The 14,011-nt window shown below is 32.4% G+C and overlaps 1 protein-coding gene and 2 long non-coding RNA genes across 8 annotated transcripts in view; 2 read left to right on the top strand and 1 right to left on the bottom strand.

Moving 5' to 3' along the window:
- The window catches only part of LOC119081661 (protein apterous-like), a 52,793-nt gene that overhangs the window by 26,502 nt on the left and 12,280 nt on the right, over positions 1 to 14,011 (top strand). The window lies entirely within an intron of this gene.
- LOC119081663 lies at positions 441 to 1,435 on the top strand. 5 transcript variants are annotated; one of them, XR_005088517.1, is made up of 2 exons: positions 441 to 472; positions 1,158 to 1,435. It is a non-coding gene; the product is annotated as an uncharacterized LOC119081663 (long non-coding RNA). The 5 variants fall into 5 exon arrangements; XR_005088515.1 differs by having other exon boundaries at positions 444 to 477; XR_005088513.1 differs by lacking the exon at positions 441 to 472 and adding an exon at positions 484 to 614.
- LOC119081662 lies at positions 10,487 to 13,498 on the bottom strand. Its single transcript, XR_005088512.1, has 5 exons — positions 13,098 to 13,498; positions 12,997 to 13,035; positions 12,859 to 12,909; positions 12,670 to 12,793; positions 10,487 to 10,497 (listed from the first exon to the last, which is right to left on the bottom strand). It is a non-coding gene; the product is annotated as an uncharacterized LOC119081662 (long non-coding RNA).

Here is a 14,011-nt window from a genome sequence, read left to right as displayed (position 1 = left end):
GTAAATAATTGCGAATAGTTTTTAAATCTCAAAATTTGTTTTTGTTCCTTGTAAAATAGTCGTTTTACGTTGTGCAAGTGTGTCCAGTGCGCAGGGACTTGCGACACATGCCCTTTTCTCGAAGATCTTTGGCTGATGTTAGCATTAGACTTGCAACCTGTAAGCAATTACGTCTGGATAAATAAGGACATATTTAATTAATTTATTCCACGATCAAAGTCTACTGCAAAGTGTAATCAGCTTTTGCATTAACATTTTCGATTTTCGACAACATAGCAACAGAGATGCAACAATAAAAAAACACCTTCTCGACTCATTTCCGTGCTGCGTTTCAATTCAGGTCAACCTAGTATGACTAACTTGACAAACAATCTGAAACGATTACGTTAATCGTAATATCGGGGTCGAGACGGATGTTTTTCTAGATATAAAAAGCTGTTCGCATTCGAAGAGCAAATCAATCTTCGTAAAGGTAAGGTAAGCTAAAGAACTTATTTAAATTAGCAAGTATTTTTACTTGTAACTCTCGATTCGGTTTTTTTAACTGATAAATGGAAAATCAACGTCGTACCAAAATGTTGGTTATGTGAGTGAATATCGAGAGGTTTTCAGTTGTGAGTGTTGTTTTGGTTCAAATATCCAATCCACATATTTCGTTTAGTAAATGAAAACGTAGATTGTATATTGCTAACAAAAAAAGGAAATCTTGTTCTTCTTTTGTTACACAAAATATGTGAATTACAAGTTCAAACCACAAAAAACTCCCACTTTTCTTCGGCTGCACTCAAGCCGGAAACAATCATGTGAGGCTAATTGAGTGCAAATGTTACCGGTACGCAAAAATTGCCGAACACTGTACACGTCGCGTCATCTCACCACTTCAAGTGATAAAGCGTTCAGCTCAAAGTGAATATTTAGAGAATCAACACAAGAACGGGACTTTCCTACAAAACAGTGGATGCAACATTTCCCGTTTTTCGTTTTTGTTTTAATTCGCTGAATCTTCACTTTGGAGCCACAAATTAATAATTGTATTGCACGTGACTCTTCCAAGATTGTAACGGTAGTCTATAGGTAGAGACATCTGACTAAATCAGCTTTCATGCTTTGCATTCCGACTCACTCTTAACTCTTATTTTATCTAATCAAACATACAGAATCCCAAAATCAGCCCAAAATGCGTACACTTTCTGGATTTTTGTTGCTGTTGGTTGCCTCAACGATGATGTTTCTAAATCAAGTCAGCATAGCATATTGTGAATTAGTGACTAAACCTCCTTGTAAACCAGACATGTCAAATTGGTTCAGTTGTATCCCTAAAGCTGGTGGTATGTCTATACAGAAATGAAATTACAACAAAATGCTAAACAATGGAATTTACGGAAATAAAATGTAAACTGGGTGTATTCCGCAGCGCCTAGATGTAAACACTAAACACCCGTTTTTTTGTGAAATCCTACCTTCAGTTGGCATGTTAACTTACTTAAGAGCTTACTAACCGCGTCTAGAATCAATCTTAACTGTCTGACTCGGTCACTTTGTCCAGGATATATCACTCTTCGAAAATGTGGAAATTTGGACTTTCAACTGTTATTGCTCCGAAAGCAGATAACCAAAAGCAATATTTTTTACACATTAGATCTTAGAATTGTTCCCTCTACCGATCCCATTAAAATATGAATATCAACATCACCATCTTTATCATCATCATGCGGAAAATGTGTGTTTTTAGTAAAACAGAAGACACGAAGCATTTCAACTCCTAATGCCTTTCCAAATGCCAAAGAATTGGAAATCGTCCTGTCGAAAAATAATCAGACGCCCAAATGGTTCACAGATGAAGTTTGTGATGCATTACGTTGCCGGAAACGCATATTAAAAGAAATTTAGACGGCTTAAGACTCACAGCCAGTGTTAAAATGTAAATTGGAAGACGTGATTAATTCCAATGTAATTTGCAAATCTCTTTGATAATACGGTTGACATCATAGAAAAAGTTACGTATTGCAACCGTCCACTTATGTGATGTTTTAAAAATCAGTAGGATGTAGAAACAGCGAGTTCCTAGTGCCGCTGCAGTTGTGGAAGTGCTCTTAAGTCAATGAGTTGCATTTATCATTGAAGAAACTGTGTCAGTGAATTCAGATTAATTTAAAATAAAAATCCAAATTACTTTTAGACACATCGTCTTTAAGAAGTGATTCAAAAACAAACCAATTGGTTGATTTTTGCTTTGATTATGGGTGACTTAATACGGTTACTCTAAATTTTTTTGTTTGAGTAATTTTCATCGGCATTATGGTAACGAAATGGACCGAAAAAAGGAAATGAACAAGAAGAAATGATTTACTTAAAAACAAATGCCACGATCCCACATAAAAACATCCATCTTTTATCATAAAATAGAAATATCACGAGCATTATACATTTGGAGACTTAAGGCCCGTTACTGTAATCACCGCATTTTCAAAGACATTATTTATACAAAAAAATGATTTGACATCAATACAATATGCAAATGAAATTTACTACACATTTTGTAGAACCATGTTTTGTAACATTATGGAGGCATGCCCATTCTATACACCCAATAATAAAGTGAAAGAAACAATCAGATGAAGCGCGGAAAAAAAAGACGAAGAAAAATCAAGAAGCCAAAACGTCGTGTCTAAGTTTGATTCGTTCCATTTGCTATCTTATAATTTATTTTATTTTCTTGGATTTTTACATTCTTTCAATATTTATTTCTCGTTTTTTTTCTGTTATTTATTTTATATTTTTATATTCAGTATTGGTACTTTAAATGGAGATGGAGGCTTACTGTATATCTCGTTCTTTTTTTCGAAATGCCTACCATTGTGTACAGCGTTCTGTATTATATAAACATATATATCAAGGTATAATTCAGCTACTGGGCGCCATTGAAATGGTGGTATTTTCATTTTCTTTTCTTTTTATTTGCGATTGCATTTCAATGTATACGTAGAAATACTCATTGCATGATCTAGTGATGTCCTGTAGATAGAATTTGAGAAATGAAGAAAGTTTTCATTGATTTTCCATATAAGTCTCCTAGAAATAACTCCTTTGGCTCCTTTTTAAGTAGCAATTAAAAGTTTGCTATAAATGTAATATGATAGAACTTCGCAGTAACATTAACTGCATCAACTGGTGTAAGAAACTTTGTGCTTCTACAAACTTAGTTTCAAGAAATCTGTTAAGTGCAACTTAAACATATTCTCGAAATCTTTAACATTATTGCATAGCCTTTAAATCGACAATCCGATAACTAGGTGTAAGCGTAATTCATTACATGAGGAAACAATTTTTTGTTAAAGCAAACTCCAAAGTAAGCCTTCGGCAAGTACAGTTACCGAAGCAAGTTGCTCAAAAATACACGAGGTAGTTTGCGAATATCGCAAATTGTTTCCGAATTAATGAATTACGCAGCAGCATCCAATGTATTCTCTTTTACATGCGATAAATGGATTTCATATAAAAAAAAAACGAAAATATTCCACATGTAATTGATGTAATTGATCATTTTCGCAGGGTTAATGTAATGTTCAACTTTCGTATGGGACAGGCAGTAAAGTTCCTTACATTCCAGTAGCTCCTATATAGGTTCTTGCGCTTTTTGTACGCTTTTTGCTTCATTTTTGTAAATTTTGGGTATTTAGTTTTCAACGTAACAATGAGTTTCCTGGCGTCATTTAGAAATTGTCAATACAATATTTAAAAAATTATAAGAACTGACAATACCAATTCGATGATTTTTATTCATTTCCCATCCGTTACCACAAAAGAACAAAATCACTGCACGTATGATGCTATCAACTCTTAAACTCTACACCGTAGATTGAATTGCATGAATTTGATTCTTATTATCCTCTTCCTGCAATTCACTTCAAAATCTAATTTACAGTAGATTTTAATTTCTAACTGTCCCAAACTAATGAATACAATCTTCAATCGTATATGAACCAAGAGGATATGCTTTGACTTAATTAGTCAATATATTATCAAACTAACTAACTAATTAAGTACAAAAAAATGGTCTAAATGTCAAAAATACAACCTACTCAATACAACACGAATGGTTCCATAAACGACCACTATAATGTAAAAGATCGTACAAATAACATTTAAATAAATTATAATTTTCTGAAATATTCAACTGCAACCTGTGGTTTTATAGGACAAATTTATAGTAATGACCATCTTGACAGATGAGTTATAAAATCGTCATTTTTTGTCTATGACAATTTACGACCCGACACATCACAGCATTTTCTATTAAAAAAAAACAACAAACACGAAACTATTGAAAACTGGTATTTTATGATATGTTTTGTAAATAAAAACATTTTGATAAAATTATGTTTTTTTAATTAAATATAAATTTATTGGAATGGTTGATGACACAAAACGACATATAATAACCAACGCCGCAAATCTGTAAAAAAATTAAAAATTTATGCTACGGCGTGCGTGTGTGAACAAGAGGCATTCATTGACAATTTAACATAGTCCTTGAATTTCTCTATTCTAATAAAAACGAAAAAAATTATGGTAAAATAAAGTGATCTACCCCTCTCTATCTCTACGTATATTACTATTATCACTTTGAATTAAAGTATCAGTTCTATGAATAATTCATAATAATTTACGAGGTATACCTACCTATCTGTATTTGCTCATAAATTTTTTGCTTGACGGACAAGTCGGTTTCTTGCATATTTTCGTTTTATAGCAGTTACATAAAGTCGCGTGAGAGCATTGAATAACACAAATTAAAAATTATTATTTCTTTGTTTCCTACGGTATAAGGTTGAATAAAATTTTCAATAAATTTTCCCAACACGCTGCAATAAAGTATAAATTTTAAGTTGGTGTTAACTCAACGTGAAAAATGTTTCAGTTTTGATTTGAGAGGAACAAGAAAAATGGTAAAAGTTTTTACCAAGGCGATCGTACAATAAAACCATTAGTGCACCCAAAACCATAATAAAATTATCTCGAAAATTATACACACATGAGAGAGCTACAAAGGGAAACTAATAAGTCAACGGAAGGAATAAATTTTGATGAACAAATATTTGAAATCGATGGTCGTGTTTGGTATCTAACACTAAAATGAATGGCCAAATAATTCATTAATGATCTGAGCCGATTTTTTTCTCACTTTCGACTGTCCTTTCACACCTTTAAATTTTAACTCTCCGGCCTTTTATAAGAGTTTCGCACTGGGGGGGATTTCGATTTGGGGGGCCCAATTTTTTCCGTGAAGGGGCCCTAGGCCCTATATTTTTATTGTGAGGGGCCTTCTTTGAAAAATTAGACAAGTTTCAAATTTGAGAACTTTAGTGACTAGGGTTACTGTCAGGTTAATGTTGCACGTATATTGTGTGTTTTATCTGCAGAACATACTATGATTTCACAATCTTTTCAATATTTTCTATATTAATTCCTGGAACACTAAGGTATTATGGATCATTTATCCGAAAAAGCTTTATTAAGTTTCCATAGGAGGACATGGACAACTCAGTCATACTTTCGCGATTTAATGGCGTTTTGAAGAGTTATTGTCAGTTCTTCGGCGCTTACTTGTTTTTTGGCAATTATTTTACGAGTTACAGGGAGAGAAAAGTGTAATTCGTCATGTTTTCTGTTTTTGTTTCAAAGTTTTGCTCTTGGAACATTTTGACGGAAACCAGCAGGATTCATTCGTACTGTGAAGATCAAACACTTCTTAATTAATCGGCAATTAGTTTACGCTTACAGAGTTGCTTTTTAGAGAAATTAGAGTTGTGCTATTTGATCCGTGAGTTGCTTTGTACAATTAACCACACAAGCAAATTCCGGTCAGCTTTTTGGGTTCGCAACGAAAAAATAGAATAGACCGTGTGCAGTATACAAAATTTATTTTTAATTAATGTAGATTATTATTCTGTAGAACAAAAGTGTAAACAGAATATTTGAAAAATGTCTGCTTGATTTTATATATCACTTTAAAAGCTGTAATTTGTATGAAACTAAAAGGATATCCGAACAATTCTAATTCATTCTAATTGGATTCTTACTAAGATTCTAATAAGTGGGATGGCATCGGGATGGCAACAATATTTTTCAATAATTTCTATAAAAATAATTAAATATTTTTTTCAATGGTTTTCATAGTAAATCTTCTTTTTATTGAAATATGAAATTTTTTTCTCAAAATCGCACACGGTCTATTGTAAAATTTTCCTAATAATTCCAATAATCCTCAACTTTTTAAGCTTCCGTTAAATGCTAAAAGAACAATGAACATAAAGTCACCATTTCAGCGACAAATCGATTAACTTTTTCTAGTTCTATTATTCCGATTCTATTTTAAAAATCTTCTATACGTTTTTTGGTCGAGTAGTCAGACTTTAGGTCACTCAATAGACTTGGAAACTATCCAATTTTCATAAGCTTTTCCTTTCCTCATTAAAATTGTAGTTACCTTTTTATTTCCATTTTGTGAATCTAAACTCTTTAACCATCGAATTCTTAAGGACGAACTGAAGAAGCCACAGCAATCACTTAACTAACGTGGAACAAAAAAAGAGAGCCGAATAAAATTTACTTAAATACTCTCAACATACGGACGAAAGTTTTATTGTGATACTTCGCAGTTGACTAATAATGAGCTGCCGCGCAGCGATTTTTTTTAAAGAATAACAACTTCTTATAATTTTAGTAACTGACTGTAAGTGAGAGACTGTGGAGTATTTTTTAAAAGTGGGGGGCACTGGGGGGGATTTATAAAAAGTGTGGAGGATTCAGGTGGGCCTTGGGGGGGATTTTTCCCACGCGCTTGTTCCTTAAAAGGCCCTGCTCCAGAGTGATATGGATGTCCAATTCCACACTCTGACAGACTTCAATGTATTTAAGTACTTTCTGTACGTTTTAGCTCAAATACCTGTGGTCATGTGGTGAGATGTGGTATTTCTTTTTCATCCAATTCGGTCCAATAAAGTGACAGAAAAAAAAGTTAAATAATTTGGAATGGTTCGCTTTGATTCAATAATGTGAGAACATACATATAATTCATAAAACCAATTAAGTGTTAAATAATTACACATTCTTCGTTGGTAATAGTAATACAAAAAAAAGTCTAATCAAAATCGACTCACCTAATTTCTATTCCCATAATGGCGGTTGTACATTGCGGCCATGTATAACATGTCCAAAATGGTCAAATGTAAGTTTTACATCACTTTTACGTTACATTTTTATGGGCAAATCAAAAGAAAATGAAAACTTTGAACCAGTTTACAAATTGCGCATATAAATAAGAAGAGAAAAAAAAATTTAAAGGAATTTCGTATGTAGGCACAACGTGCCATATTTATCAAAATTGCGAATGTTTTGAGGTTTTTTTTTCATTCAGTAATATTTACATCAGATGAATAATCCTTGCAATTCAAACGCAATTGCTTGAAGTCTTTTTTTGTGTGATTTAACTGGATATTGAGCGTTTGATTGACAATGTCCGAATATGGATCTAAATTCGAAAATCAAATCGGTAATCATTGTTGGTCAATGTATTTGGTCGATTAAGGCAATGATTGAGTACAGTTTTGATGGATCTGTAGGTTTTGATCATTTCACAGCAATGAAGAATTTGCATTCCAATTGATGTAGTTGAATAAGCAGATCTTACAGACATTACCTTGTTCTGGAATGACCAATGCAAAACGGCTGTCGACGAGAGTAGATTCTAGATTATGATATTATTTTTAATGGTCACACAGAGCAGGAACCGTGACGCAGGTCCCAAACCACTAACAATAATTCATAAAATCAATTATGAGTGATGGCTTCAAGCAGGTGAAAATTTAAAGAAACATTTACGGTTCAAGAAAATAATGCTAAAAATCTTAAACATCACTGAGCAGTGAGCATTTATATACAAACCGAAAACCGATCAGATAACTAAATAAAATATAAACTTTTCATCAGCACTTTTATAGCTCTTCTATAAAACATGTAATTTGCATTTTATTTTAACAGAAACCATTTAAAACTCCATTTATGCTACTTAAAATCAACTAAAAATTACATATTTGCATAATTTTATCGTGTGTGCAGTGTGGTTATAAACGCTGTACGTTTTATGCGTTAAACGCATAATTACATGTTCACTTATTTGAATCCTTTTTAATGGCGGCGTATCACATAAATATTTTTTGTTGTTGTTGTTGAAAATTCCAGGTTTCAGCGAACACAACTATCAACATTTAAAGGGAAAAGAAATCTTTTTTTGAAGCCTTTAAATTTGAAGAGTTACTAGGTATTTGGAGTGCAAATATGATTTTATAGCGGCGCCATTGGTTTAATTATGTTTCGTGGGCGTTTTATTTCGTTTTAATAATTATGTTATTTTGCACATATCCTTTTTCGGATATGAAATAGTTTCAGTTTAATGTGGCACATACCGTCATGCTATACTTTTTTTAAACTGGAATATCGTCGGTACACATATGTCGAAACAATCACCACCTTGATAGGTCACAAAAAAAAATACCGATTTTTGTGCAATTTGAATTTGAATTGCAAGAATGCTTTGTATGGCATTAGAAGCATAAACGTTTCTACCAACATTTTATTTTATGTTTGCTTTGTATGCTACCTCAGACGATGGTAGGAAATTGAATACGTGTGATGTATTTCCTATTCGTACAACAAAAAGAGTATGTGAATCCTGCTGTGATAATTCTGGGGTATTTTACCATTTCATATTTTATCCTATATGCCAATTAAATCCTCCAGACAAGCTCACAAAACGCAAGGGAAATGTTGCAAATGTGATATCTGTATTTGATCTGTAAATAGTGCGATATCTAGAGACGTAGTTTTGGTGACATTTCTTTATGTTCGTAACACAAATTTTTTGTGGAAACTGGTATGTCGAATCAACATTTACGTAGCAAAGTCGTCAAAATTATAGAAAAATATGTAAAATTACCATTTAATATGCTCACGAGTTGTACATAAATTATGTATGTCCCCTCGTGTCTGTTTTGACAAACCAAAACTTTAACTGAATTCTCCCCTTCAGCGTCATGTGAATCCGTTCCTTCGTAATATTGTGAAAGAAAAATTATAAAGAAAAGAAACATACCATTCGTTTCAATGAACAACATATATACGAAACATATGTAACGCAGCAGGAGTGACCATTAAATTTTATAGAAAATCATTATATTCTGGTATGTTACGACAGTAATGTGTCTCAGGTCTTAAAGGAGCGTTCATAAAATTACCATTACCGCATAACAAACAAAATGTTTACGAGTAAGTAATGTTTGCGGTCGCATGGGAACTTACTTCCCAATGGCTCCATTGTTCGTGATTATGAAGCGATTTATATGTTTACGGATTTTGATAATCTGATTTTGTGGTTGAACAATTTGAAATTCTGATTTAGTTCTTACGTTTGGCATTGCGATGATTTTTTTCTAGGTCTGTTAACTTGAATCAAACCGGAGGACATTTTTGAACAGATTGCAAAAATGTATGTAAATTTGTTAAATGGTATAGTTATGTTAACATCGAGTGTGTTCAATAACAAGACGAAGATATTATTGATGGTTAGAATATATAAACAAATGGATTGGATTGTTCTTTACTGCAATGTGAGTTCTACAGTTTGTTTCATAAGTTCTTAACATTTACCTGCGTTGATAGTAGCTACAGCAAATTTTTCATTTCAAATAATTGTGAGGAAATTGCTCAAACAATCTAAATGCAATTTGACTTAATGGTAACTATAGATTCGGCATTTCTTGGAACAACTCGCAATAAAAATCTAGTACTCTGAAGCCAATACATCTTAACCTGGTACAGACGGCAAGCCGCGGCAAGCATATGATCAGTATTACTATCGGGTCTAATACTTCCATAGATCAAATTATTTTTAATCTGTTGATTTCAAATCTTGTACTTCAATTTTTTAACATGCATTTTACTATATAAAAGACAATGTTACCCAAAGCTTGTGATTATTTTTGTCGTTGTTGTCAATAACAGATGAATAGACGTATGTCACATCTAAGCTTCGTTGGCTGTACAAAAATTGTTTACTTCATCAATAGTAGCGTACGTTTTGCTATTATTTAAGATGTCATGCCCGAGAGCTAACAGCTTTGTTTGTGCTGTCAATGTCGCTAAAATATGAAATAACCGTCTGTGGAATGGACTCAGTCTCACCTTAATTAATATAAAATATATTCCGGTGACAAATGATGGCAATAAATCACGCTCTTGACTTAATTAGATTGATTTTAATTAAATGCTTGTACCATTTTTAAAGTAACGTCCGGAATCAATTGTTTTCTCACATCCAACCAGAATTTAAATTATTAATTTGTCACTCTCCAAAACCATGAGCCAAAAAAAGAGATTTAGACAAAAAAAATATTGAACATGTTGCAAACTGTTAAATATATCATATCTGACGTATTACTAGAAATCTGTCGGCATGGTTCATATATCATTTACTTAGCACCTATAATTTGCTGTTCTCGTTAGTCATGAAGTTTTGTTTGTTTTGAGATTAAATTTCAAAAAAAAGAAAAGAAATAAACTCTGCTGTGCCTTATTATCGAACTCACAATATGAAATGTCACTGTTTATGCCACTCTTTTGATATATTTCTTATTTATAAAAATGATTCTGACCAATGTTTTTAAAATGTTTTTTTTTTGTCTTCCTTCGTTCGCACACAAGATGCATGCATGCACAAAACATTATTGCATCAGTGCCATCAGAAAAATATTATAACTACGGCGCGGTGTAAGAGATTCTGCTTCTTTGGCAGTTTAACATTTAATTCAAATGCATGATAGTGTTTTTAGTGGTCTGATAAACACCAAACAGAACACGACAACCCGCCGGCAATATAAATATTAAAATAACCTCAATTAATTATGATTGTTGGTTGGTCGTTTTTTTTCTGGTTTTTTCTTCAATTTAAAAACATTTTAAAAGTTCGTCGTTTGTTTAGTACAAAATTATGACAAATTGTAATTGTCGTTAGAGCAAAATACATGGGACAGTTTTGTAATATATGGTAATGTTTTCTTGAGGGCTTGAAATCTGATATATATGTACATACGCTACGGATGAGGATGTTCTGTACCAGTCAGAGTCAGTACACGCATTCATCTGGTTATCAGATTTTCCATTTTGAAAAAAAATAAAAACACCACAAACAGCAAAGATACGGTGATTATCTTAACTGTTTTCGGTTTATCTGACTTATACGTTAGGTCAAAATTCTTATCCTATGATTTATTACACGATTTTTGTTTTTTTGATTATTTTTTTCTGTATTTATTTTTATTATATGGCGTAAAGTGCATGAAAGAATGCGTTTGACTTCTGTTATTCTGTTTGGTAATATTTTTTTACTGGTTTTTATTTCTCTCAATTTCAAGTGGCAAAATGAATGAAAAAATACATGGGAAACGTGACGATGGATGCAAATTGTAAACTTTTTTTTTACTTATAACGAAAAATAAAAAATAAAAACAATTTTCTTACGAATCAGAAGAGAGAAAAAAAAAGATAAAATTGTTTTTAGCGTTGAGGGTTTCTTTTCTTTTTGCATTGTTTTGTTTCTTCTTTAAACCAATAAAATGAGAAACAAGTAGATGTACTGAAGGAATTCCCTTTTAACATCTACACGCATTTATCTAAAAAAAAAAGTTTTAATGCATTTTTTTATAAGTGGCACAACGGGCACAACGTATTATAATAAAGCCAGTCACTTCGGGAATTTCAATTGTACGTTATTGTAAAGTGGATTAAGCTATAAGATTTTATGGAACATTCTTCTCAATGCATAATGTTCTACTTAATTGGGCAGTTACGGTATGTATAATTGAATAATGTCTTCGCGAAAATGGGAATGTGATTGTGAGTCAGAGTGTCGGATGGCCTTAACAAGTTTGATATATACATGTAAATAATGTAAGTAGGTCCAATTGCACATTCTTTGCATAATGGAGAATTTAATAAGAAGTAAATCGCAAAATTTTTCACTATTCAAAAGTATGCTCGCTATTCATGGTATTGAGGATACTAAGTTAGATATAATTTTTCCACTTTACGATTGGTCGAAGTCTATGACTGATCTTTTACCTTGATTTTTCCATAAACGACGTTTACGTAAATGAACTTGAATCATGTTTCTCTGTTGAAGTAGAAATTACTCTTTGGACAGTCAGTCTAACAGTGGAGTACAAATATAGGGTCACCCTTTATGCATTGGCACCTTGCTCATGATACTTTCAAGAGCCTTTAAACGACTATGTCTTGCTTAGCAGCGATTTTGTGTTTTGTGTCTTTGATTTTGTGGCAACATATAAAAAACAAACTTGGTGCGCCAGGACCATGTTCAACCTAGGTTCTGAAACCTAGGATAGGGCATCTCTCTTCAAATTTGGGTTCCAACTGCCCTCGTAGTTGTTTTAACCTGTTGTTTCAGATACCTAGGTAAAACACAACTCAACCAATACTGGAAAGGCTTTTAAAACTTCTCTTTCAAAATGAATTTCGATTTCCTATCAAACTAAAGAACTATGCAAAAGATGAGTCCAGATTTTTAATTTCTTTTTATTGTTTTGCACAAACTGTACGCACACCATGCACATAAAACGAAATATAATCGATTTGGTGTTTTACTACATATGGTAGAATTAACAACATTGTGACCTCAGCCAGTCTATGCAGGGAACTCCATTTTGTGCAAAGGGCTCTGAACAAAAATAAGTTGAAAACAAAGTTAGTTTGTGCTCTCACATATGATTTAAACTAACTTACTTCGATTGTAGCAACATTGGTCACAATAATAGCGTTCACATAAGAATCCAGCTAAAGAAGATAAAAAAGAATCATTGAATTGGAAACTTTCTTTAAACTAGACACATTTGTAATTAAATTGATTCAATTCTAGCTTACTGCAATAGGCACGCTTTTCACGATGATGTTTATAACCATCTATTGACGGATAAATTTATTTAAATTTTCTTTTCAATATAATCTTTAAACTTAAGGTTTACCATCAGCTGACACTGTCACAACGACTGCAACAATAAGTAGGAGTAAAATAAGTGAAGATATTTTTGAAAACATTTTTAATACTGATCACTAGTTACCACCGAATAGGTTTCACTTCCGAAAAGAGACAATTAAATTGTCACATCTATCGCTGCTTTTATACTGCAGAATCCGACTGCCAGCGAATTCTATTTATTTTTATCTTTATGATAAGCAGTTAGATGTTTATTTAATTAGTATTATTGTATAAAACATGCGTCTTTGGAACGAGTAACAAACAACGTAAATCGAAAACAGATAACTATATTCTTAGAATGGCATAATTAATGTTTTTATTTCGATTCATTATTTGGTTTGTTTTTTTGGTTTTGATCATACAAGTTGTTGCTTCGGCAATTAAGGTATTTATACTTCATTGATAAAAGTGTCATTCTATTGTTCAACAAGTTGAGAAATGAAACGAGCGAAGCGAAGCTTTTATGTACCCTTCACAGAATTGGTTCAATTATATATCTCAATAACCGAATGATTCTAGAAGTTATTTTTAAAATTTTAGAAAATATATTGAGGAATTCCGATAAAATTGAATTTGATTTTAGAAGTGTTGCTCGATAGGCATTGAGTATTTGGTGTCGGGGATTCTAAATTTGGTCAGGGCAAGATTAATAGTTTATGGTTCAAAATAAGTGACAAAAACATAGAAAAAAAGCAACTCGAACGTCAGCCAAATGGTGCATGAAAAAGTCCACTTTTCGCAGCGTCGTTGCAGAAAGCAAGGTCTTTAGATTGAATTCCGAGAAGACTTTTAGAACCAGGCTCCACCGGTCTTACCATAAAATTTTTGTTGGAAGTTCTAATTTTTTAATTTTCAACTAGAAATCACGCTATACCTTGAAATAAAATTTTTACTTTCTAA

This window comes from Bradysia coprophila, unplaced genomic scaffold (assembly GCF_014529535.1).
Source record: "Bradysia coprophila strain Holo2 unplaced genomic scaffold, BU_Bcop_v1 contig_358, whole genome shotgun sequence".
NCBI lineage: Eukaryota > Metazoa > Arthropoda > Insecta > Diptera > Sciaridae > Bradysia > Bradysia coprophila.
The sequence above is the reverse complement of the archived record's forward strand: the minus strand, read 5'-3'. Positions and strand labels throughout refer to the sequence as shown.